The sequence below is a fragment of the Pseudorca crassidens genome, chromosome 11 (assembly GCF_039906515.1).
Source record: "Pseudorca crassidens isolate mPseCra1 chromosome 11, mPseCra1.hap1, whole genome shotgun sequence".
NCBI classification, from domain to species: Eukaryota; Metazoa; Chordata; class Mammalia; order Artiodactyla; family Delphinidae; genus Pseudorca; species Pseudorca crassidens.
In genome coordinates this window covers 73,922,786-73,946,722 of record NC_090306.1, presented here as the reverse complement: position 1 = coordinate 73,946,722, position 23,937 = coordinate 73,922,786, and positions in this window count along the sequence as shown.

The following is a 23,937-nucleotide window of genomic DNA, read 5'->3' as shown; positions in this document are numbered from 1 at the left end:
AATAAGTTCATTTAAACCTTTTTAAACAAAATACCAGTTTGTTTCTGCTTCTTTAGTTCTTTGTGGAGGCAGCTGCCTTTGTCTTATATAAATTAATGCACTGACTCAATTTAGATGTATTTACTTTGGCCCCTCTTTTAAACTCCCTTAGAGAACCATTAGGAACTCTGTTGACAGTTAGTTGAAGCTTAAGTGAGTCACACAATATATTCAAATTGCAATCCGAAACATCAACTCTATTGACTGTATACCTAGCTTGATCACCATATGGAATTGCTCCAATCTTGTCCATTATGTCTGTAAAATATTACTTGAATCCATCCTGTGAGACCTATTGCAGGCACTTGTCATCTCTTACCTGAAGTTTTAACTTTCTACATAATATACATGTATCCATTTTCTTCTATCACCATTCAGTTCATTCTCAATATTGCTGACATAGTTTTTTACAAAGAAAATTTTTGCAAATAGTTCTCACGATGAAGAAACTGGTGATAGTCTGTTTCAAAATTAAAATCTAAGGTTCTTACCATAGTATGTTGGGACTTCTTGAAAATAGTTTTTATCATAGTTTTGCAGCTTAATTTCCAGCTAACGATTACCAAAAATACATTATACTTTATCAATACATGTGTGCTTGAGAATTTCAAGTACTTTTTACTTTCCCTGACTGGCCTAAGTAGATTTTATTTGATGATGTTTACTTGGATTATATTTTATACAAGATAATTTTCTAAGAGTTGAACTATAGGAAAAATAAAATAGACAATGTCTTTGTTGTTTTCCAAATTATACTATAAAGAGAGAGATCTAAACAAATGATTAAACATATATATGGAAAGGAGTCCACAGTAAATGTGAATATTTATATATGTAACAATTTTAGATAGTAATAAGTGCTATGAATAAAATGAAAAGAATATAGTAAGTTAGTGCTTTTTCAACAAGTTGAAAGCAATTTCAACATAGCCATATTTATAACTTAGCATAATAATAATAGCTAAAATGTATTGTGTTTACTATTAGTACATGCATTATTCCAGACACTTTTTCATGGATTAAATTATACTACCAGGTCATTATTACAGATGAAGTAACAGAGCTAGAGAAAGCTTAAATAAATTGTCTAAACCATAACTAGGGAAGCTAAGAAGAGTCTTCTTCCAGAGTTTATACTCTTAATAACTGTGCTCTGCTGCCTCTTTCTACTTGGCATTGCAGTAATTTATGTCCCTACAATCCTCACCCTGGACCCTCACCAGTTGATTGTTAAGCAGCTTGTTAGAAGGGACCGTGCCCAATTCATCTTCATATCATACGTGTCAGCATGTATTCAGTGTTCACTAAATTGTTATTGATTAAGTTATACTCTTGAAGAATGCATGTTGAATGTACTAATCTTGTCAAATTACACTTTGTACATGTTCAATGGGGGAAAAAGAGAAAGAGAGAGGATTCTCCATAGTTTCAGTATGAATTTTTGAATTAGCTTAGGTTGTATATACTTTCTAAATAAAATACTGTATACAGAATGGGGGCAAGAGGTTGTCCACTCATTCATATGCTCAACTTTTGCAGAAGTATAACTAGGCCTTCCCTTTGTTAGAAGTGAATTTTCCATGAATCTCTCATGCTACTTCATGTCTAGGCATTACCAGACAATTTGCTCAGATTTATTTATACCCCAGTAGAGTAAAGATAGAGATGTCTCACTCCCATCTCTAGAGAAGATTCACTTATATTCCAGGGTAATAATAATAATGTGTCTCTCTCTTTGGAAAAAGAAGATATTCAGGTTGCCAGCAGCCCCTATGTAAGACCAAGGGCTTCCTAATCTCTGGCTTCCTCCTCTTGTAATACATTCTCACAGTGTAAGATTCAACACCCAACTCTAATCATGTTGCTTTGTGGGAACTGGGGCTTGTTAACCAGCACAAAGATAATGTTCTGTCTACTGTCATTTTTGTGAGTAATAAACATTGTCTCTCTGGCCCAGAAGTTTTATGATTTTCTGCTACCATATATGCAAATGTAGCAAGATAACTTATCTTGCAAGTAGAATAAAATCTCAATCTCTTCATAATTCCAGACTTAAAAACTCATAAAAAATCAGAAGAGGCCTGAATTCTGGGGAGTTAAAACCCCAAATTTTCCATTACAGATGGAATAAAGTATTGATATCAGGAACTATGTTTTTTCCACATTATTTATCTGATATCAAGTAGCATCTGGCTTTAGAAGATACTTGCTATAGTTTTCTTTAACAAATGAATGAATAGTAATACAAACAGTAAATATCCCTATTCTTACCCTATAGTAGAGTGAGAAAAAATGTTTTAAATAATATTTACAGTTAGATTCCCTTCCTAAGAGTTCTAAGTAACACAAAAATGAAGGATTGCACCTGCATATGTGTTTCACTGTTACTGGATAGTTCATGAGAGTTAAAGATCATTTTTATGATGATGCAACTTAGATGAATGTTATGTGGTTGCTAACCTAGACTCACCATCCAAATAAAATCTCATCTCTGATCCACCAATTCAAGCCACTATTTAAGTAGTTAAGAAATATAAATCAATACAATTTTATTTTCTGGAAGAGACAAATACCTAAAAATAAATAAATAAATATATATATATATATATATATATATAGCTACTTACTGCAGTACCTTATGAGAGCTCAGTACCAAGACCTTCTGAAAAAATGTTCTCTTTCATATTTCTCCAAGTGGAGCTTCCAGTCTTGACTAGCTAATCTGATAAACTAGTTTTCTTCTGAGAATTTTTCATAACATAAACTGTGTCATTTGTGAATAAAGATAATTCTCCTTTTTTTCCAATTATTATATCTTTTATTTGTTTGTTTATTTGTCTTGCCTTGTGTTAATTCTAATCATAGTTGAGGGAGGAGAAAGGAGACTGAAGGAAAAGACCACACTTACATACTTTCCCTTTTTACTGCTGTTCTCTGGTCTAGGGAGAGAAAAGAAACTTTACATTGAATGTAAGATAAAAGTACTTATTTAGCTTAGACTAGACTTTTTCATTGCCTGAAATTTACTATTAAATTTTGAGTTCTGACCACATTTCTGACAAGGGGCAGGGAAGTAAGAACCATCAGAGCTTTTTAACAGTGAAAAATAAAACTGTTTCTTGATTTCTCCCTAAAGATGTAAGTTCAGCACGTCTTTATAAAACCAGGGCATTTAGTAGTTTATCCATTGTGCTTCACATACATACACACAGAGATGTATAGAAGATTGGTCACTAAAACATTAATGTTATATCAAAGAGATGGGATTTCAAGTTTTTTGTTGTTTTTTTTTTTAACATGAAAGCACAATTCCATTCAGTTGTAACCTGAACTTAGAGTTAGAAATTGGTGCTCATCTTTCTTTTAAAACAGATACATTTTCTTTAGGCTTATCTCTAACTGCAGTTCCCCAGATACCAGAAAAACCTCTCTCCCAACACGCATGTACATGAGTACACATACAAGGATGCAAGTAGAAAGTCTCCCAAACACTTCAACACTAAGTTTCTGACAGACCTTCTCTGCAAAGATGCAATTCGTATGGCTCATTAAAGTATGAGTCTCAATCAAAAAAATATATAAAACCTTAAGTATTCAAATATGCAGCACAATCAAGGAAGCATACCAGCTGATTGTTAAAATATGCAGCCTGTTCAGTCAATCCCATTAAAGACAATTTTAGAGACTAAAGTATGTTTGAAAAATTAGTAAAATATGTGATTTCAGTTGTCAAGTATATTCAAATATTTCAAAAGATACAAGAACTTGTTGTGAGGAAAAATAGAAAACATTTGAACTCTGCTAGTGAAGAAAGCCTGCACTCGGTCTATGGGAGTGAGTTCCAGTGTGATGAGAGCAGGGAATAAAAGCAGGTGTGAAGGATGTGGTCCCCTGTATCACAGCTCTGCTTTTGAAAATCTCAGAAAACTAGAGCATGGAATGGTGAATAGCAAATGGTGAGATTAGTTCTTCCTTTATTCCCTGGGGGAGCAGCATTTTAGTCTACTGGAAGATATATAAAGCGCCCAGGGGATAGTAACTAAGGCAGAGAAAGGGAGGTCTTTTTGTGAAACTGCAGAAATTGCCTTCTTCCAACAAAATGTTGTGAGGCAAAACTGCCAATTTAGCATAGTTTTGGCTTAAAACCATTTCCTTATTTTGTCCATTAATTTTTAAAACTCTTTTTCTCCCACAAAGAATAAAACTGTATCATTGAAATATTGTGGTTGGTGCTTATATTATGCAGCTTGATTATGTTACGTTAGTCATATCATATGTCTTTATTTAATAAGAGAAGGAACACTTTAAAATATTTATACAGTCTCTTCTTTTGGTGAATTCAGCTTGTGATGAGAGAGGATATGTCTGGTTTCACATAAACAGGCACTATGCAGCCTTTCCAAAAACGTGCAGATGGTTAGTTGGTAATATCAAGTAGTCTTTTGCACAGATGGAGGAATAAAAATGATTAGTGGAAATTACACAGGAAGACTCATTCAGATCATGGCAAATGTAACTGTGTAGGAGTTATGGTTTATATTTCCAAGCTGAAATAGGACAAAAAAAGATTGGCCTATCAAAAAAAGATGTGGTCAATTCAGCGATCAGTACCCAGAAGTCCAATAACATATGAAATATATGGTCATTTTAGAAATACTCAGAAAGCTGCAATTTAGCATTCTTCTTTCTCAGGCTCTCCACTCAGCTGACTGTGAACACATTTATTAGAAATCATATTCTCTCAGCAACAATAGTTTGGCTTAAAAACACCTTTGGGAAACTTTACTCATTTTAAGTTTTCTAGTTCTCTCCTTAATGGCTAAGTTATGCAACTTTTCATGACTATGTAAAGACTAGCATGGCATTTATGTAAAACAAACAAACAAAAAGCTTACAGCTACATCTGTGAGACTTCTTGATTTTTCTCAGGTCGAAGCATATCTGAGTTCTTTCAAATTGCATTCTAGAAAGTGAGCATGTTGAGTGTGTGCATTTATTTCTCATCTACCCCTGGGATTTTAATTCTAGGTTATTTAAATACGTTGAGAAAAAAATAACATTTCTTTTATACAGAGAGAATCACCATCTTAAAAGTTTGGAAAAATGACTCAACCACACATCTAAAATTTTTTTAAATATAAAGGTCAATGGGTTTCATTTAGAAAATTATGAATATATTGTCATTGGTACATTTTTTAATGTACCAATATTTTTCTTAATAAGAAAAATAAGATTGATTTTTTAAACTCAATGTAAATATAAGTTGATTTTGTCCATTTTTAGGCTATTAATTCATATTTTATTGAAACAATTTTATATGTAAAGTTCTAATTCAGATTCAGTATGCTTTATGGCATTATAATGTAGGGTTTCTGAGAAGTTCTAATGCAAGATCTTTCAAAGAGCAATTTAAACACTAGTTAAAGTATTATCACGATACACTCACAATGACACACACAATGACAACAAAAGTGTTGCATACCTAGATGTAGACTTTTAAGAAATATTCAGGCTATATGTGAAGAAAACTATAACATCCTCTATTGGCACACATAAATGAAGTTTATATGTTTTGAAATGAAGTTTTGTAAATATAGACATGCATTGTCTTGGGATTACACAGTAAAGATGTCAGACTTCTCTAACTATTTTTCCAGATTCAGTGCAATTCCAATTACAATTCTAATGGGATTATGTGAAACTTGATTAAATGGTTCAAAAGATCATCTGCAAGAATATAAAGAATATAAATATATAAAGAATATAATCTGCCAGAGATTATTAGAAACATCTAATGAACAAAATAGGGCTGGATTATGCCCTTTCAAATTTAAATGTATTAGGGAAATACAGTAAAAAATAAGTGTGTAATACTGATTTAAAAAATAGGCATATTAACCTATGGACCACAGCAAAGAATCAAAAAACAGATATGAATAAATATGAGAATTTAGTATATGATAAAGTTGGAGAAGAGGCCACTAAACATAAGTAAGTGATTTATAAAAGAAAAATACATGTTTTTTTAAAAATTCATTCAACATTTTAGTCTTGAATATCTACTACATGCCAGAACCTGTTCCAGTTGCTAGAGATAGAAAACTATAGAAAAGAGACAATGTCCAAACCCTTATAGAGTGTAAATCCTGATGGGGGAAGACAAACAATAAATACTAAATCAATATATGGTATATCAGGTAGTGAAAATGCCATGAAAAAAGAATAAGGGAGGCAGAGTGTGATTGCTGAATAGGGTTGTGCTATTTTATAGAAGGTAACCAGGGAAGTTGTCCTTCCAAGTAACATTTGTGCAAACTAATGCAATACTTTTGTATAAAAGATTGGCAAAGATGAAGAAAAGAGACAAGATTAGCATAAGGATATAGGGAAAGAGTTTGTTTTATGTGCTATTGGTGAACATGTAGATTGATAACAACTTTTCTGTTGTGCATTTTGGCAATATATATAAAATTCTTTTCATTAAGGAGGTAATCAAACAATGGCAAAGATTCATGCTGAAGCACTTTTTATATTGACATAAAAGGGAAATAACCTCAAATTTATTAAATGATAGTGGTAAAATAAAATTATGGTTTATCCAAACAAGGAGAGATTACATACCCATGGAAAGATAGATAAAATGCTTTGTTCAATAATAAATGTTATAAAATTGGAAGTACAGTGTAACTCCATGAGTATAAAATTATGTTATCAATTTGCATTTCTCTCTCTCTCTCTCTCTCTCTCTCTCACACACACACACACATCTGAAAAGTCATTCATCAAAATAGTAACATAGATTGTCTAAGAGAGATGAGATTTTGAGTGGTTTTTACCTTATTTACTTTTTATTGTTGAATTATTTAGAGTAAGCATATATTATTTTTATAATGGCTTATACAATAAAGTTATTTTTCTGTTTTAAAACACTCTGTATAAACATCAGTTCTGTAGTAGTTACAAAGAAGTTACCATAATGTTAATACAGGTTAATTAATGTAATTTAAAAAATAAATTTCAAGCAAACATTTAAAGTGATGTAGAGATGTGAACTGAAAGTAATGCTCTGTTTTGTGAATGGGACAAAAATGGTCATTGTAAAGTCAAGTATTCACGAGACAGATTGTTTTTTCTCCAGGTTACCTTAAGTCAGATAGGAAGAAAGGAAGATCTTTAAAGGCAATGGAGCCGAAGACGCCCGAGTCACTAATCCAGTAGTCCATATAAAGAAGGACAATAATGTGAATAAATCCTAAAGCAGGGGAAGTCTTAAGTGGACATGCTAAAGGAAGAGATTCACTTTCTTTTCAATGCCTTCCCTTCTGCCCTGATGCCATCTTTCTACTTGAATAGGCAGGCACTGAGTGAATGAATATTAATTTCTTTGAAAAAGATTTCATTGAGTTGTTATTGAAACACACTGTGATATTAAATATTTCTATCAATGAAACTATGAAGGATAAAGAAGAAAGACAACAAAGATTTATAACAGTTGAAGTTTAGTGCGATTAAGGGCAGTTTGTACCTTCTATTTAAAAATTCTCAAAGGTTTTATTCTTACATGCTGTTAATCAACACTAGTTTATTGTTTAATAGCATCTAGTGTATCCTTGTAGGGGACTGTGTTCTATTTTAACCATTATCAAATGAAAAAACATGATTCTATTTTTTTTTCATGATCACTAAACAGTAAGTATTCTGGCCATTTGAAACACAAGAAATCATGACCCCCCACCCAGATCTGTTTCTCTCTCCTTTATTCCTTTCCAGATATTTCCACAATCTAAAAATCTGTCAAGCCAAAAACTCGTGTCATCTTTAATTCTTTCCTATCTCTTAACCCAATGCAATATCTGTCACTGAACCTTATTGACTTTTTTTTAATGTCTTTAAAACATATCTTCTTTTTTCATCTTTACTGTCACTACCTTAGCTCAGACTTTTATGATTTCTCACCTGGATTGCTGCACAATCTCAAAACTCTTTGCTTTACTTTCCTCTTGTTTTCTGCAATCCATCCAACCCTTTGCTGTCAATAGTCTTTCTTAAGCATAAATTCAATCTATTTCACTTTGATGCTTAAAAGCATTGAACAGCATCCTCAAATCTAAAAAGTTATATATGATCTATCCACTACACATCCTCCCACTCTCCCCCCTTAGAACCTGATAGAATCACACTTCAGTCATACTAAAATATATGTAATTTCTTGAGTGTTTATGCTTCTATGCTTTTACACAAGATATTCTCTGTCAAACACACACTTACTTCTTTCAAACCTCTCATCAACCCCGCTATTGTTTATTTATTTATTTGTTTTAAATGAAGTTAATATTTTACTAGTCCTTTAAAATTCAACTCACATATGATTGTCTCTGAGAAAGTTTTTCTGTGTAATCCAGTATGATAAATCATCTCACAGCACCTGTGCTTACTATATCACAATCCATATCACATTGCATTACAATTGTGTGTTCATTTGTCAATTTCTTCACTTTACAGCTCTTGATGGGAGGACATTTTTTTTTCTAATTTTTGTATTTCTAGAATCTTACAGCGTGACTGTGGTCAGTAAATATTTTCTGAATGTAGAATCTAGAGATAACATACATTATCTATTTGAATCTATCAAATCCCACCAAATAGCTATACTTAGGCCATCAGAAGAGTGCTAGTCTCTTGTATTTTTTAAAACTTCTTTTTGTGCAAGAATTCATAGCATACTTTGTGTTGTGTCTCTAACAAAACATAAGATCATTTTCCTAAAATTATTATGAAGTTTAACCACATATCATATGAATATGATCATATAAGTGTGATCCTTATAGTATAATTTTTTAAACTTTTATGAAAATGAACAATTATTGATTCATCAGATATGTATTGACTGTGTACTGTGTGTCAGGTACTGGAATAAACTCTAGAGTAGAAGAAAAAAAAACACATACTTTTCCTATCCTTATAGGACCATTAGTCTTCATCTTCTGTTTAGGGTAAAGAACAATGCAGTGAACCTAGAGTCTCTTCCCTGAATAGAAATATAAGAAGCCTGTAAAAAAGAAACAAGGAGGTTAGACAAAGAGTTAGTGAAAATGTGAAAAAACAAAGATTGTCATAATAAAACCACTTATTGTGGTAACCAGCTTGCTTTCATTTATGATATTTAAGCCTCTTAAGAAAGTGGGTAACTGTCAAACTTTTATGTTATTTCATAACGTAGAACTGTTTATGATTGTGACTTACAGATGTTTATACCAGCAAGATTACTGTAATATAGAAAGCAGGGTGAGACTTGGTATGGGCCTTGATGGAGAATATTATTTTTGGCAGGCAGATGGAAGGAGGAATAACTATCTTAGTGAAGGCACAAAGGTGGCAAAGTGAGACAGTGAATACATTTATTTGGCTTGAACAGGGATTTGGAATAGGGGAAAAACAGGCTTAGCTCTGGAAAAGCAAGGCAGTTGGATTAACCTGACCCTTGAATTGTAGCTTAAGGAGCTTGGAATTTATCCTGCAGGGAGGTGAGTAAGGTGTCTTACTTTTATTCTGCAGATGACACTATTGAAATAGTATTCTAGAATGTTTGATCTGGCTGGGGATTACAGGATGCACTGAAAGGAGAAAAATCTCCTGTAATGAGGGAAGAATTCATAAAAGATGTGGTCATGGAAATAGAAAGTATAAAATATATAGAAATTTAAATTTAACCATTTTGCTGAGTAGAATATACTCTAATATGTGTTTCATGTCTATTTGCCCTGTCTCTCTTTTGCTGTTACCTAATGTTACAGTCAACAAATTCAGACAAGCTAGTTGTTTCAAACATTTGGGATGTTTCAGGAGACACCTGGCTGATTAACAGGAATGTTCACTTTCCAGAGAGTTGATTTGTAATTTACAAATTTACAGTTTACAGCCCTGTCTTCTTCTGTCATCTTCTGGAAAGTTATCAAGAAAATAAAAGTGACCCAGACAAAGAAAAATAACTGACTCCAGGAAAATGAGGACAGTGCAAAATAGAAAAGAATCTAGTTTGGGATTAAGCACTCTGCTTTAGTACCATCGATACAAACTGAAGGAGTTTTTTTCAAGTACATTAGCATCAACACTTAATCACTTAATGCACTAGGTGGAATTAATGTGGAATTGGAACTGGCATCAAAGCCAATGAATGCAAGTATGGAAGCCTATAGCCTTCAAAATAAATGAAATAATAAAGAAATGAGTCTTTTGGAAATTGTAGAGAGGTGGAAAAGAGGGGACTGTGGAAAGCAAGCTGTCATTCTCAATTCAGACTATATTCAAGTGAGGAGAATTTCTGTCAGGTTACATAAAGATGGTTTTTTAGACAGGTATGTCATCCAGGTGTGAGAAATGTATCCTGCTGTGTTATTAGGAATAGTTTCCTGGTAGGGGATACCTTCTACTGTCAGACATAATGATCAATCTGCTTTACTGTAATAATATAATTTTAATTTAGTCCTTGAGCCAGATTTCAGTTAGGCATGTAAGACCCTGTTGCAATGTAAGTTTGTATGTAGTGTATAAGAATGTCTACTTCGCCATACATAGCTGCTGGGACAGAAGAAGACATAATTCCTAATTCATTTCATTGCCAAATCTCATGCTCTTGCCTTTGCTTACAGTTTTTTTTTTTTCTTTCTTTCTTTCTTTTTTCTTTTTTTTTCTTTTTTTTTTTAACTGATTATTTAGTCCTCTGGCTTTCACATAGATGTTCTCTTCAGAAATTCAGCATCTCAAAGATGCTCAAGTTTTCATCATTACAGAATGAAAAGGAAAAGATCTTTTAACATAGTCTGAGAAAAAGGTAACTGTCTTAGGGGCTGTTATAGCAAAAATACCATAAACTGGGTGGCTTATAAATAATAGAAATATATTTCTCACAGTTTTAGAGGCTGGCAAGTCCAAGATCAAGGTGCTGGCAGATTTGGTGTCTGGTGAAAGCTGGCTTCCTCATAGAGGGCACATTCTTGCTGTGTCATCAGATGATGAAAGGAACAAGAAAGCTCTCTGGAACCTCTTTTATAAAGGCCTAGCTTCTAATACCACCTTGGGGATTAAGATGTCAACATATGAATTTTGAAGGGACACAAACATTCAGACTATAGCAGAAGCTCAGAGGTCTTTGAAACAGAGTCCTTGTTGCCCTCTTGAGAAAGTAAGATAAAATACCATTTCTTTGCTCCTTCTTTTCTGATGATCCTCAAGCCTGGAGAAAGAAGATTGCATTGATTTTTCAGTCAGGATAGTTCTTGCTATTCATGAGCTCTTCCATAGATTGATTGGATACTGACCTTAGTATAACTTTTAATCCTTGTTCTTAATTCTGCTGCTGGAAGCCACAACATAATAATAACTAACAGAATAAAAATAGCCAATTTTATAATTACTTATAATTTGCTAACATTTTACTTTTGAGACCATATATTTTAGCCATTTCTTTCTGAGCGCTCTTTAAACATGCTTTAATCTGTATACTTATTCTTTGAGGTAGTTGTCATTATTCCCATTTAGAACTGAGGAAATTGTAACCTAAAAGGTTTAACCAACCTTCACCCAACTAGTAAATGACTAATGCAAGTAAAGAGTATAACTCAGTTCAAAGATCACTTTGTTAAGAATTACACAATGCTACCTTGTGCAGGTCTATTGTGCTGTGGGAAAGGTTCTTTAGAGGCAAGTCAAAGGTCAGTAGGTCACAGGGGTCATGAAAGAACAGAGTATTGTAGTGCTCGTTTGCTAAGAGCTGTTCAAATGATTTCTTCTTCTTCTCTAAAAATTCCCAACTTAATTGAAGTTTATGCTACTAGGTTGCACTACCTATTTCCCTCTGAGATTCCCAATACTACCTTGTATCATTCCATTTACTTATGCAAATACTTCTAATCCCATAATTTTTTTGGCCTGAATGATGAACTCAGTTTCCTTTGGCCCTATATTGTTTTAGCCATGTTTCAGAATCCACCCCATGTTCACATTCCCTTCACTCCTCTCAGGTTAGTTTAGATATGAGAGTTTTCCCCTTACACATAGTCTTTAATTCTTTGCCCCTCTGTCTTTTAGTCAGAATCATCTGATTAACCTCTTTCTCTGGGTAAACCCAACTGAGCAACTGAATAGTGCTAGGGAAATTTTCTAGGATCTATGAATTTTAAATTGACTTTTAACACTGTCAGACAATTCTACTATACTTTCTCATTTTGTTGAGATGACTGTCTCACATTTTTCACCTATATTATTCAACTCTCCTGTCATCCCATTCTCTGTTGGGTGTTTGCTCCATAATTCCTAGAAAAAATAGAGGCAGTCAGCTGATCACCAAAGCCAGTAATTTTATTTCACTCTTGTATGCATTACACTCCTTTCTTCTCATATAAACAGAAGTGTTCTTGTTCTAAACAAGCCCAATCCCTCCACATGTGCTATAGCTCTTGCCACTCAAATAATCTTCCATTGGCCCTTTTCATTTACAGTAATTCAAGCTACTAAAAAAAAAAAAGCCAAAATATGTAAGATGACCACACAGTAAATAAGTTCCTCACATAATAATTCAAGACCAGAGAGCCTGATCTACAAATGGCTTTCCTCCATTTAATGATTCAGAGACTAAGGTTTCTTTTGTTTTATTAATTCAGATGCCCTGGGGCCTTGTCATCAGAAGGGAAAAGAGAACATGGAGCATGGTATGCATATCCATTACTTAAAAGGACACACATCACCTTCTCGCACATTCCTTGGGTGAGAACTAATTACACAGCCGTACCAGGAAGTGAAGTGGACAATATAGTCTCTAATTACAGGCAACTACTTATAAGAAAAACTCTGTTTTAAAAGGATGATCAGAAAATATGGTGTACAATTAAGTATCTTCTCCATAAGGACCCAAAAAAAGAGATCAGATGAGTAGATAGTCTAATTTTTTAAAAATCTTGTTTTGTCCTTTAAAACATGGAGAACAAAAGTTTCAAAAAGAAAAATGTACCAATTAAAAGACAGACATCCATATTGAATCATTATGTTGTACACTGAAACTAATATTATGTGTCAATTATACCTCAATACAATAATTAAAAATAAAAGCAAACATAAGACCCAGTTGTATGTTGTCTACAAGAAACCACTTTAAATATAAAGTACATAGAGGTTAAAATAAATGGATGGAGAAAAATATACCATGCTAATACTAATCAAAAGAAAATAGTAGTGGCTATATTAATTTCAGACAGAGTAGACTTCAAAGCAAGGAAACTTATCAGTAATAAGAAGGGCATTACATGATCATAAAGGGGTCAATTCTCCAAGAAGATGTAAACATCTTTAATGTGTATGTGCTAAAAACAGAGTATCAAATTACATGAGGCAAAAACTGAAAGAAATTCAAAAAGAAAACAGTTGAATTTACAGCTGGAGACTTCAACACTCATCTATCAGAAATGGACAGATCCACTCTCACAATGTATACATATATCAAATCACCATGATGTACACTTTAAATATCTTACAATTTTATATGTCAATTACATCGCAATAAAACTGAAATTTAAAAAAAAGAAATGGACATACTCAACAGGAAGAAAATCAGTAAGGACATAGTGGAACTCAACAACACTATCAACCAACTGGATATAATCAACATCTACAGACTCCTTCATTCAACAACAGCAGAATATACATTCTTCTCAAGATCACATAGAACATTCACTGAGATAGACCACATTTTGGGCCATAAAAAACATGTAAACAAATTTAAAAGAATAGAAATCATACAATGTCTGCTCTCAGGCTAAAATGGAATTAAACTAGCATTCAATAACAGAAAGATAATGAGAAAATCCATGAAGATTAAAAAACACTTCTGAATAACACATGGATCAAAAAAGACATGTCAAGAGAAACTTTAAAAAGTTCTGAACTAATGTACACAAATGTAAAATGCAAGCTATAAAACTACTAGAAGATAACACAGAAGAAAATCTAGATAACCTTGGGTTTCATGATGACTTTTTAGATACAATATCAGGGATGTTACGTGCTTCATTAAAGAAATAATTGATGTTGGGCTTCATTAAATTTAAAAGTTCTGCTCTGGGAAAGATAATGTCAAGAGAATGAGAAGACAAGCCATACGCTACAATGTTTGCAATAGACATATCTGATCGAGGATTGTTATCTAAAATACACAAAGAACTCATAAAACTCAGCAATAAGAATATGAACAACTCACTTAAAAAATGGGGCAAAACCTTAACAGACACCTCATCAAAGAAGATACATATAAAACAAATAAGCATATAGAAAGATGCTCCACAAAATATTCCATCAGTGAAATACAAATTAAAACAATAATGAGATACTACTAGACAGCTATTTGAATGGCCAAAATCTGGAACACTGACAAACCGAATGCTGGCAAGGATGTGGAGCAACCAGAATGTCATTCATTGCTGGTGGAGATGCAAAATGGTACCACCACTTTGAAACAGTTTCACGTTTTTTGCTTTTTTGGGGTTTTTTGTTTTGTTTTGTTTTTTATAAAACTAAACATACTCTTCCCATACAATCCAGCAATAGTGCTCCTTGGTATTTATCCAAATGAGTTGAAAGCTTATGTTACACAAAAACCTGCATGAAAATATTTATAGCAGCTTTATTCGTAATTACCAAAATTTGGAAGCAACCAAAATTTTCTTTAGTAGGTGAATAAATAAACTATGGTACCTCCTAACAATGGAATATTTTTAATGCCAAAAAGAAATAAGCTATTAAATTATAAAAAGACATGGAAGAATTTTAAATTCATTTACAAAGTAAAAGAAACCAATCTGATGATTCCAGCTGTATGACATTCCGGAACAGTCAAAATTACAGAGACAGTAAATGGATCAGTGCTTGGCAGGAATGAGAGCATGGAGGGTGGGGATAGGGATGAATCTGTGGAGCACAGAGGATTTTTAGGGCAGTGGAAATACTCTGTATGGTACTATGATGATAGGTATATGTCATTATACATTTGTTCAAACCCTGAGACAGTACACCACCAAGAGTGAACTCTTAATGTAAATTATGAACTTTGAGTGATTATGATGTGTCAATATAGGTTCATCAGTTGTAACAGATGTACCACTCTGGTGCAGGATGTTTATAATGGGGGAGGCTATGCATGTGTGGGGCGGGAGTATACAAGAAATCTTTGTAACTTCTCAATTTTTCTCAGTTTTGCCTAAAGCTGCTCTAAAAAATTATCGTAAAAGAAAAAAAGAAGGCAAATGTGGCCAACTGTTTTGAATGCTGCTGAGAAATTGGATAAAATGAGAAGGGGGTAGTAACTATTGAAATTATAAAGCTCTAAGTCATTTTTAACTTTAACAAAAGTAATTCTTATAGGCATTTGGGAAATAATAGTGTGGTTCTGCTGAAGGGAAAAGAAGCTTTTCTTTGGCCGATTGTCTGTAAACAACACTTTTGAAAAGCTTTGCTGTGATGGTGAGTTTAGAAATGATGAAGTAATTTGAAGGATGGCATGGTTATTTTCATTAAGTGTATGGCTATGTGAGTAAATGAATAGAGGAAGGTATAAACATAATGTAAATATTTCTGAAATTCTTTGAAATTGCTATTTGCGTACGAATGTCAGGTAGAATAGCACATTTATTCATAATGTTTCATCTTTAACCCACTGAAAGATAGATACATGGCTTTTTCGGCTGTTGTTACTTTTTCATAAATAATGAGATTTTCTTGATTGGAATGCTGTCAGCCTTCAGAAACCTGTCTTGGCAGCATGCCACTTCCTTCTTCTCACTTATGTTACCTCTTCCTTTTAAATAAACAGTTCCCACACAGATAGGCTTCAATAATGAGTTCTGATTACTTTTAAAAATCTAAACAAAATGTCTAGCATTATATTTCACTACCTAAATGCAGGAAATTTAGTTCAGAGGAATCGCTACCATCTCTATGGCTCTCCACATTAGAAGGAAAACATAATCTAAAAGTAGTTGTATATGCTTTTATATCCTTTTTAGACAAAAGAGATGACTATTTTAAATGGCCAGTTCTTAACAAGAACTCCCACATTGTTTAGCTCATAGAGGAGGTCACATAAGCATGTATTTTTTATTATTATTATTACAAAACTCCCCCAAGTAGCACATTCTCCAACTCAACTTCTTTTCAGAGCTCAGGAAAAGATATTTCTAAATATCTCAAGACCAAATGTCATCTTCTTTCTATTGTCAAATTATTCCCTTTTGTCTGATGCCATAGATTCTGAGCAAGAAGCCATGAAGGTGAAAGGGTAATGAGAATGTACACTGGGGACTGTTGCCACCAGGACCTCCATATCAAGGTGCACAGGTTGTGCATTTCACAGAGACGCCTGTCCCTGGGAGTGAGAGGCTGAAATCTACTTTACAATTTGCTTGTTAAAGAGCTGTTTATCCCTGAAGCAAGACGTGTCTTTTCCTAATTTGTTCACACAATCTGTTTATAACTCATATGATGATGCTATGTCAACTGGTGGTAGCCCTGATACCCACTTTTTAGAAATAAAGTCAAGACAACACAAATATGTAGCACTTATGTGCAGAATTGTCTGTTATTTTTTTTTCACAGCCTGCTTCTCTTTTTTTTTTTTAAACTTATCACACAATTCAAGAAATAACAAGTTTATTGGCATTCCACCTCCATGCACTTTCCTAGGAATCTTGTATACTTTTTCTTTTAAAATTCTCTAAAACAACCCTTTAATGTAGGTATTGTTACTTTCACTTTAAAGAAGAGGCAGTTGAGATTCAGAGAGTTTAATTAACTTGCCAAACACCTAATAAATAGCAGAAACAGCTTTTAAGTCCATGACTCTGAAGCCAAAACTCATTTTCTTCTCAATATGCATTTTAACATTTCTGTGATCAGTTTTCTTACCATAGGAATGTCTCTCACTGGTGAACTGCTCGCAATATTCCATTTAAACTACATAAACCATGCCACTGAAGCCTCACAATAACAGTATAGAGCAGAAAGAGCAGATAACAATACCTTAATTCCACAGATGATAACACTGAAGCCCAGAAAGACTAAATGACTTGTCCTTGGCCACAGCCTCTAATTTATAAAACTAGAGTAAGACCACATCTTCAGATTCCTTTTTTCTTGCTCTGTCCCTCTTTACTACACATATCCTGTTGAATGCATTTAATTTTTATATCAGAATCAAAAAGCCTTTGATATTTTCATTTCTAGCTAAGATAGTATAAATGAAACCAGATATAACCTCCTGCTTGAAACAGTAAAAAAAATTTGGCCAAATAGATAGTAATAATAATTTTCAATCTATCAGGCTGCAAAGGACAGTGAACCTTGAGAGATGGGAAATAGATAATATGAGCCTTTCAATTCTCTGTCTTGAGAGAAATTCCACAGTGCTGCCCAAGGAGAGCAATAGCTTGGCAGTATCTCTGAATTCAGGAGATGGAACCAGGTGTCTGGAGAGCCAAGGTGACTAGAGTTTGTACGGCACACTGGAGGTCTTCAGAGGGTTCTCGCCAGTCTCCAACAGAGTATGTAAACATATGACGAAGCTATGCTAGACTGGGGAAGAACCAACAGCGAAGATTAGAAGAAACAATCTCGAAAGCTTACACATGACCGAAAGTAACTCCTTTTACCACGAGCCGGAATGGAAAATCTTATAATGCATAGGATATTAGATAGAGTTCTGAGAAGGGTTTCGCCTCAGTAGGAGTGTGAGAGATGGAGGATTAGCCCTCGACTAAATCTGGCCTGTTTTCTCCTAAGATAGCTTAATATCAGGAACTGAAAGGATTAAACTGTTTACAATTAATTTAAGCACTATCCAGACTAAGGCACAATAACAGTTAATAAAAATACAAATAGGGCTTCCCTGGTGGCGACGTGGTTGAGAGTCCGCCTGCCGATGCAGGGCACACGGGTTCGTGCCCCGGTCCGGGAGGATCCCACATGCCACGGAGAGGCTAGGCCCGTGAGCCATGGCCGCTGAGCCTGCGCGTCCGGAGCCTGTGCTCTGCAACGGGAGAGGCCACAACAATGAGAGGCCTGCGTACCGAAACAAAACAAAACAAAACAAAAAATACAAATATATATAGCACACAAGATATAAAATTCTGTAATTTATTTTGAGTTAATTTTTGTACATGGGTTAGGTATGAATGTGGATATCAAAGTGTTTCAGCATCATTTGTTAAAAAAGAAACAAAAAACCAAAAACTATCTTTTCTCCACTGAATTGTCTTTTTACCTTTCTTGAAAATAAGTTGTACATGTATGTGTGAGTCTGTTTCCAAACTCTCTATTCTGTTTCTTTTATCTATTTGTCTCTTTGTGCCAGTGCCACACTATCTTGATTATTGTAGCTTTATAATAAGCTTTGGAATTGGGGAGTGTTTATTCTCTAAATTATTGCTCTTTTTCAAAGTTATTTTGGCTATTCTAGGTCCTTTGCATCTTCACATGTGTTTAAGGTTCAGTTTATTGTTTTCTACACACTTCATACACACACCCACACAAAGTCTGCTGGGTTTTGATAAGGATTGCATTTAACCTATAGATCAATTTCAGGAGAACTGTCATTTTAAAGGTATTGTCTTCCCACCATGAACATGGTCAATCTCTCAGCTTATCTAATTCTTAAATTTCTCTTAGCCATACTTTGTAGTTTTTGTTTACAGGTTTTACAGATCTTTGGTCTGATTTATCCCCAAATATTTCATATTTTGGTACTATTGTTTATCATATTACATCTTAATTTCAACTTCCAATTATTTGTTACTCATATATAAAACCAAAACAAAGCAATTTTTTATATTGATCTTGTATCATGAAAACTTGCTAAACCTGGTAGTTTTAGTATCTTTTTTGTTGATTCCATCAGATTTCTACAAGGAAGATCATTTCATTTGTGAGTAAGGACAATTTCACTTCTTCCTGTCCAATTTGGATGCTTTTTATTTTTCTTTCTTACATGTTTGCCCTGGGTATAACATCCAGTAATATGTTCGATAGAAGTTCTGAGAACAGAACTTGTCTTGTTGCTGATCTTGGGGTAAATCATTCGATCTTTCACCATTTAGTATGATTTTAGCAGTAGTTTTTTCATGGATACCCTTTTCTGTTTTAACTAGATAGATTGATTTCTGTTACCTGTAGTGGAATCCTGACTGATACAGATATTGTATAAAGAAAACAGGTACATTTTGTGTGAAATTAAAAGTGCTTTTCATCACACCAATGCACACGGAAATCCATCCTCTCTCCCACTCTCTTATATAAGATCCTTATAATAGTGCTAGGGCTAGGATTACCATAACAAGATACTGTAAGACTGGATAACTTAACAGAAATTTACCTCTCACATTTCTAGAGGCTTGAAGTCCAAGATCAAGGTGTCAACAAGTTTAGTTTGTCTTGCTGCATCTTCCTTGTCTTGAAGATGGCTCTCTTCTTGCCCTGTCCTCATGACCTTTTCTCTGTATGTGCACATCTCTGCTATCTCTGCCTCATCTTATAAGAACACCAATAATATCGGATTAGGGTCCCACCTTTATAACCTAATTCAATCTTTATTACCTCTTTAAAGGCCTTGTCTCCAAATACAGTCACATTGGGGGAGCAGGCTTTCAACATAAATTTGGGGAGAGGGGGATGCAATTGAGTTCATAATAATCATATTATTAATTTCTAGTTATGTGTCTGAATAGAGTTATTTTTTATTGAAATTTAGCTGACTCTCATATATTCCAACAATTTTAAACATATTTATATAAGATAACTTTACAGCACTATTATTACTATATATATTGCTGTATATCCGTCTTTATCTTAGCAATTAGCTCCAAGTTTTGTACCATAGAAGTGATAAAGGTGTCAATGGCATAGGGCTTTGCAATTAAACAGATCAAAATTTTATTTCTGGTATCACCTTTTAAAAGCACAAGCTCTAATATCAGAAAGAATAGGGTTTGAATCTTGGCTTTACTACTTAGCAGCTCTAGTTCTTGTTCAAGTTGCTTTAACTTGCTCACTCTTATATCCTAATGTGTAAAACAGAAAGAGAGCTTGTGACTGTTAAGTGCATGTAGATGTAAACACTTTATGACGTGTACCTGGGGCACAGTTAATGCCAGACACACATTGTTGTTTTTACTATGATTTCTTTTCTTCTTTTCCTGAATTATGGGGACAACACTATCTAAGCAGGCTGGATTGTCTGTTGCTAGGTCAGCATCAGCACTTGTTCATCCTGACTAAAGCTGGGAATTGCTTTCCTCAGAATTCTCTTTGGGATGTGGTTCCAGTATAGAGTTTGCCAAGGAGAACTCATTTAAGATTAAGAAGTAGGTATAGGGCTTCCCTGGTGGCGCAGTGGTTGAGAGTCCGCCTGCCGATGCAGGGGACACGGGTTTGTGCCCCGGTCCGGGAAGATCCCACGTGCCGCGGAGCGGCTGGGCCCGGGAGCCATGGCCGCTGAGCCTGCGTGTCCGGAGCCTGTGCTCCGCAACGGGAGAGGCCACAACAGTGAGAGGCCCGCGTACTGCAAAAAAAAAAAAAAAAAAAGAAGTAGGTATAGGTCAGACACGGTGGCTTTATTCGATGGGGTGGTTAGAACAGAAAAGGCAGCTTTGCAGATGTTTCCTTGAAATTTCACTTGTTGATCCTACTTCTGAGGCTTGGATTCTCCATCTGTGCTCGTGCTTGAGGGTGAAGAAGTTAGTTACTGTCCTGTTTCCTAGCCATAGCTTTCCTCACAATCATTGTTAAGCCTTCCCTTCATTACGCCTTAGTCATCATATTAACCCCTACTTAACTGTAATATGTGAAGAGGACGGTCTTTCCTGCAGGAACTCAAAATGATAAACTAGTAGGGGGTCATAGATGTTATTAAATATATTAACACCCATCTTAAAAAGATACTTAGCACAGTGCCTGACACAGAGGATGTGCTCAGTAAATTATTCTTTTCCTCTTTCTATACTGTATTTCATGAGTATAGACATATATAGCTATATATCATATAACTATATATTACGTAAGTATACATTAAATTCTATAATTATTCTTTAATGTTTTTACAGTTATTAGTCCCATTTTATAGACCAGATACCTGAATTTCAGTAAGTTAACTTGCCCAATAGCTTAAAGAGAAAAAAAAATTAGACCTGGGATTTAAACCCAGATCTGGCTGATTATAAGCCCCATATACTTTGCATAAATCCGTTTTGTCCACACAGATCAAACTTAATGAAAGATCCATGCTTTGCAGAATATGATTTGTGCTTCAGATATCACTTATAGATCAGCTTCTGATTATTCTTAAGAAATAATAGTGTAAAAGATCCAGTCATGAACTAGATACGCCCCACATAAAAAATAAAGTTTTAATGTCAGAAAAAGAGACAAGAAAGTTTGATCCTTAAGTTGATAGCAATTAGTTTCTAAATGCCTGATATAACAAACTTTGTTAGACTAGAGAGAATCTGAGTATTTATTCTAGCTTTTAAATTTTGAACATGTATATAATATTTTCCCACCATGAGAGATATTTTAGTTAGGGTAATAAAACCTGCTATAATAGCTACACCCCAAATTATCAGAGGCTAAACACAATTGAAGTTTATTTTTCAATCACATAAGTCCAAACAGGTGGATCTGATAGGTGGACAGTCCTCTTGTAAGATGTGATGTAAAGACCCTAGCTTTTTCCACCTTATGCTCTTTCAATATTTAAAATGTGGATTCCATTGTCACCTTTCTCTTCTGCATAAAGACAGCAGAGTGGGAAAAACCTAGAGGGTTATGGTGAGAGGGTTGTAGGGGCCTGGCCTGAATGTGGTATGTATTATTTCTGCCCCATAAACTATAAGCAAGCTATGTTGTCAAACCCGCCTACTAAGGATGGTAAAAAATGCAGTATAGCCATGTGTACAGAAAAGAGAAATGAGATTGAAAATGAGAAAGGAGACTGCCACAAAGTGTAATATCATTTTCCTGGAATCAAAAATATTCTAAATCCAGAAACTTAGGAGGCAATTATAGCTTGAAAAAAAAGTTATGCATAGAAACTTAGATTGGTTCCTGCATTAAAGTAAGAATAAAGTTCAGCCAAGAGTGAAGTTTATTGAAAGTTCATAGAAATGATACGGGTAACAGTTTTTCTAGTTACACCAATAAAACTAAAATAATAATTATAATAATGAGATTAAAACTAATGAGAGAAGTCAGACCATTTTCTAATACCTTTATGACTTTTAAAAAAATTAATCCTCTCAGTAACTCATGAGATAGCTTCTAATGACTTCAGTGTTCAGTCAAAGAAACTGATTTACATAAATTATTTGTTTAAAATTATACAGCAACATGGTGGACACAGATTTGAACTCAAATATTTCGACTCCAACGTCATGCTCTACACTATAGGTAATCCCCTTTATAGCTTAGCATCCTAAAATAATTCAAGTATTTTTGCCTCATCTAATCTTTTAAAATATTACAGCTAATAAAATCAGAATAGTTTATTTCCTGTTGGCAACATATATTTAAAACAAGAAGCCTTGTGTGTTTTTATTATAGTAGCTTAAAGAAGAAAAGCATAGAACTAGATACTTTCTCAGCTTCCTGCTGTTCCCATGTGTGTGTAATTTCAAAGCATACTTTAAAGTGTGAAGTAGCTGCATGCAACTACATTAGTTTCTTTAGCAGGAAACCAGAGCTTCCAAGGAGATCTTTCAAGAAAGTGCTAAGAGCCAGGGTGTGAAATAGAGGAAGTGATGATGCATACCTGATGGCAAATTATTGTTTGTTGTTATGTGATCACTCAAGCAATTGTTGGCTGAAGTGCTCTGCTACCTGCTCCTTTGTCACATCTGTCAGCAAAACTGCATTGTTCCTTTGGCTCAGCTGTCCCAGGCCAGACTTCTGCTTAATGGATATTTTCAGATGTTGCTTTCACTTTTCAGTAAGCTTCAAAAGAGCATCGCATCATGGTTCATAATTGCATGGTATGCTCCAACTCCTCTGCTGGTGTATGTTTGGCTTTTTCTTCCAGAGTTGGAAAGATGTGAGTTCACTTTGCAAAAGGAATTGCATTTTCTTAAAATTGCCTCTTCATGTCTGGATATACAGAATAGGATAATGCCAGTCTCAGTTTGATAAAATTCTATTACTAAATCATCATAATTGATAATATTCCTTTCATTTTTCCTTCAAGTCAACAATTGTTTTTCAGCTTAACATATTGGATAAATAAAACTCAGAAACTCAAGTCAATCCACATTATTTAAATATATTCTTTGAAAATAATCATACATTTTTTGATAGCAAGAGAGCTAATTGGAATCAGTAGCTGGGTTTACATACAAGTTTTCTAGGAGTGTGCAGGGTGCTTATAAATGAATGAAGTGTGAGGTTAAAGTTATTTGTCTTTAAAGTTAACAAGTACATATTGATAGGGTGATTTTTTTTTTCCTTCATTTACCATAAGATACTTGTGAAGATAAACCCCAGGAGTGAATTTACTTGAGAGAATCTCTTATCTTTTTCTTCAACATAGAAGGCCCATTAAAGAAATCAATTTGGAGATTTTAAGGCAGTAGTATTGACACTCTCCCTAGGGATTTTGAGACCTGGTGTGACATTGCAAAGAGTAGAGGAGGACATGAAGAATAAGCTTTTTTCAACTAAGGCATTTGGTCATTAGTGCAAATATAAATTAAGCTAATTACATAAAGTAAAATGAGATATTATCCTTCTAATTACCTCAAACAAGAGAAAATACATTGATTAACTACAATATAGGGCCATACAAAATATTCTGAAATGGGTATCTAGAATACATTCTAA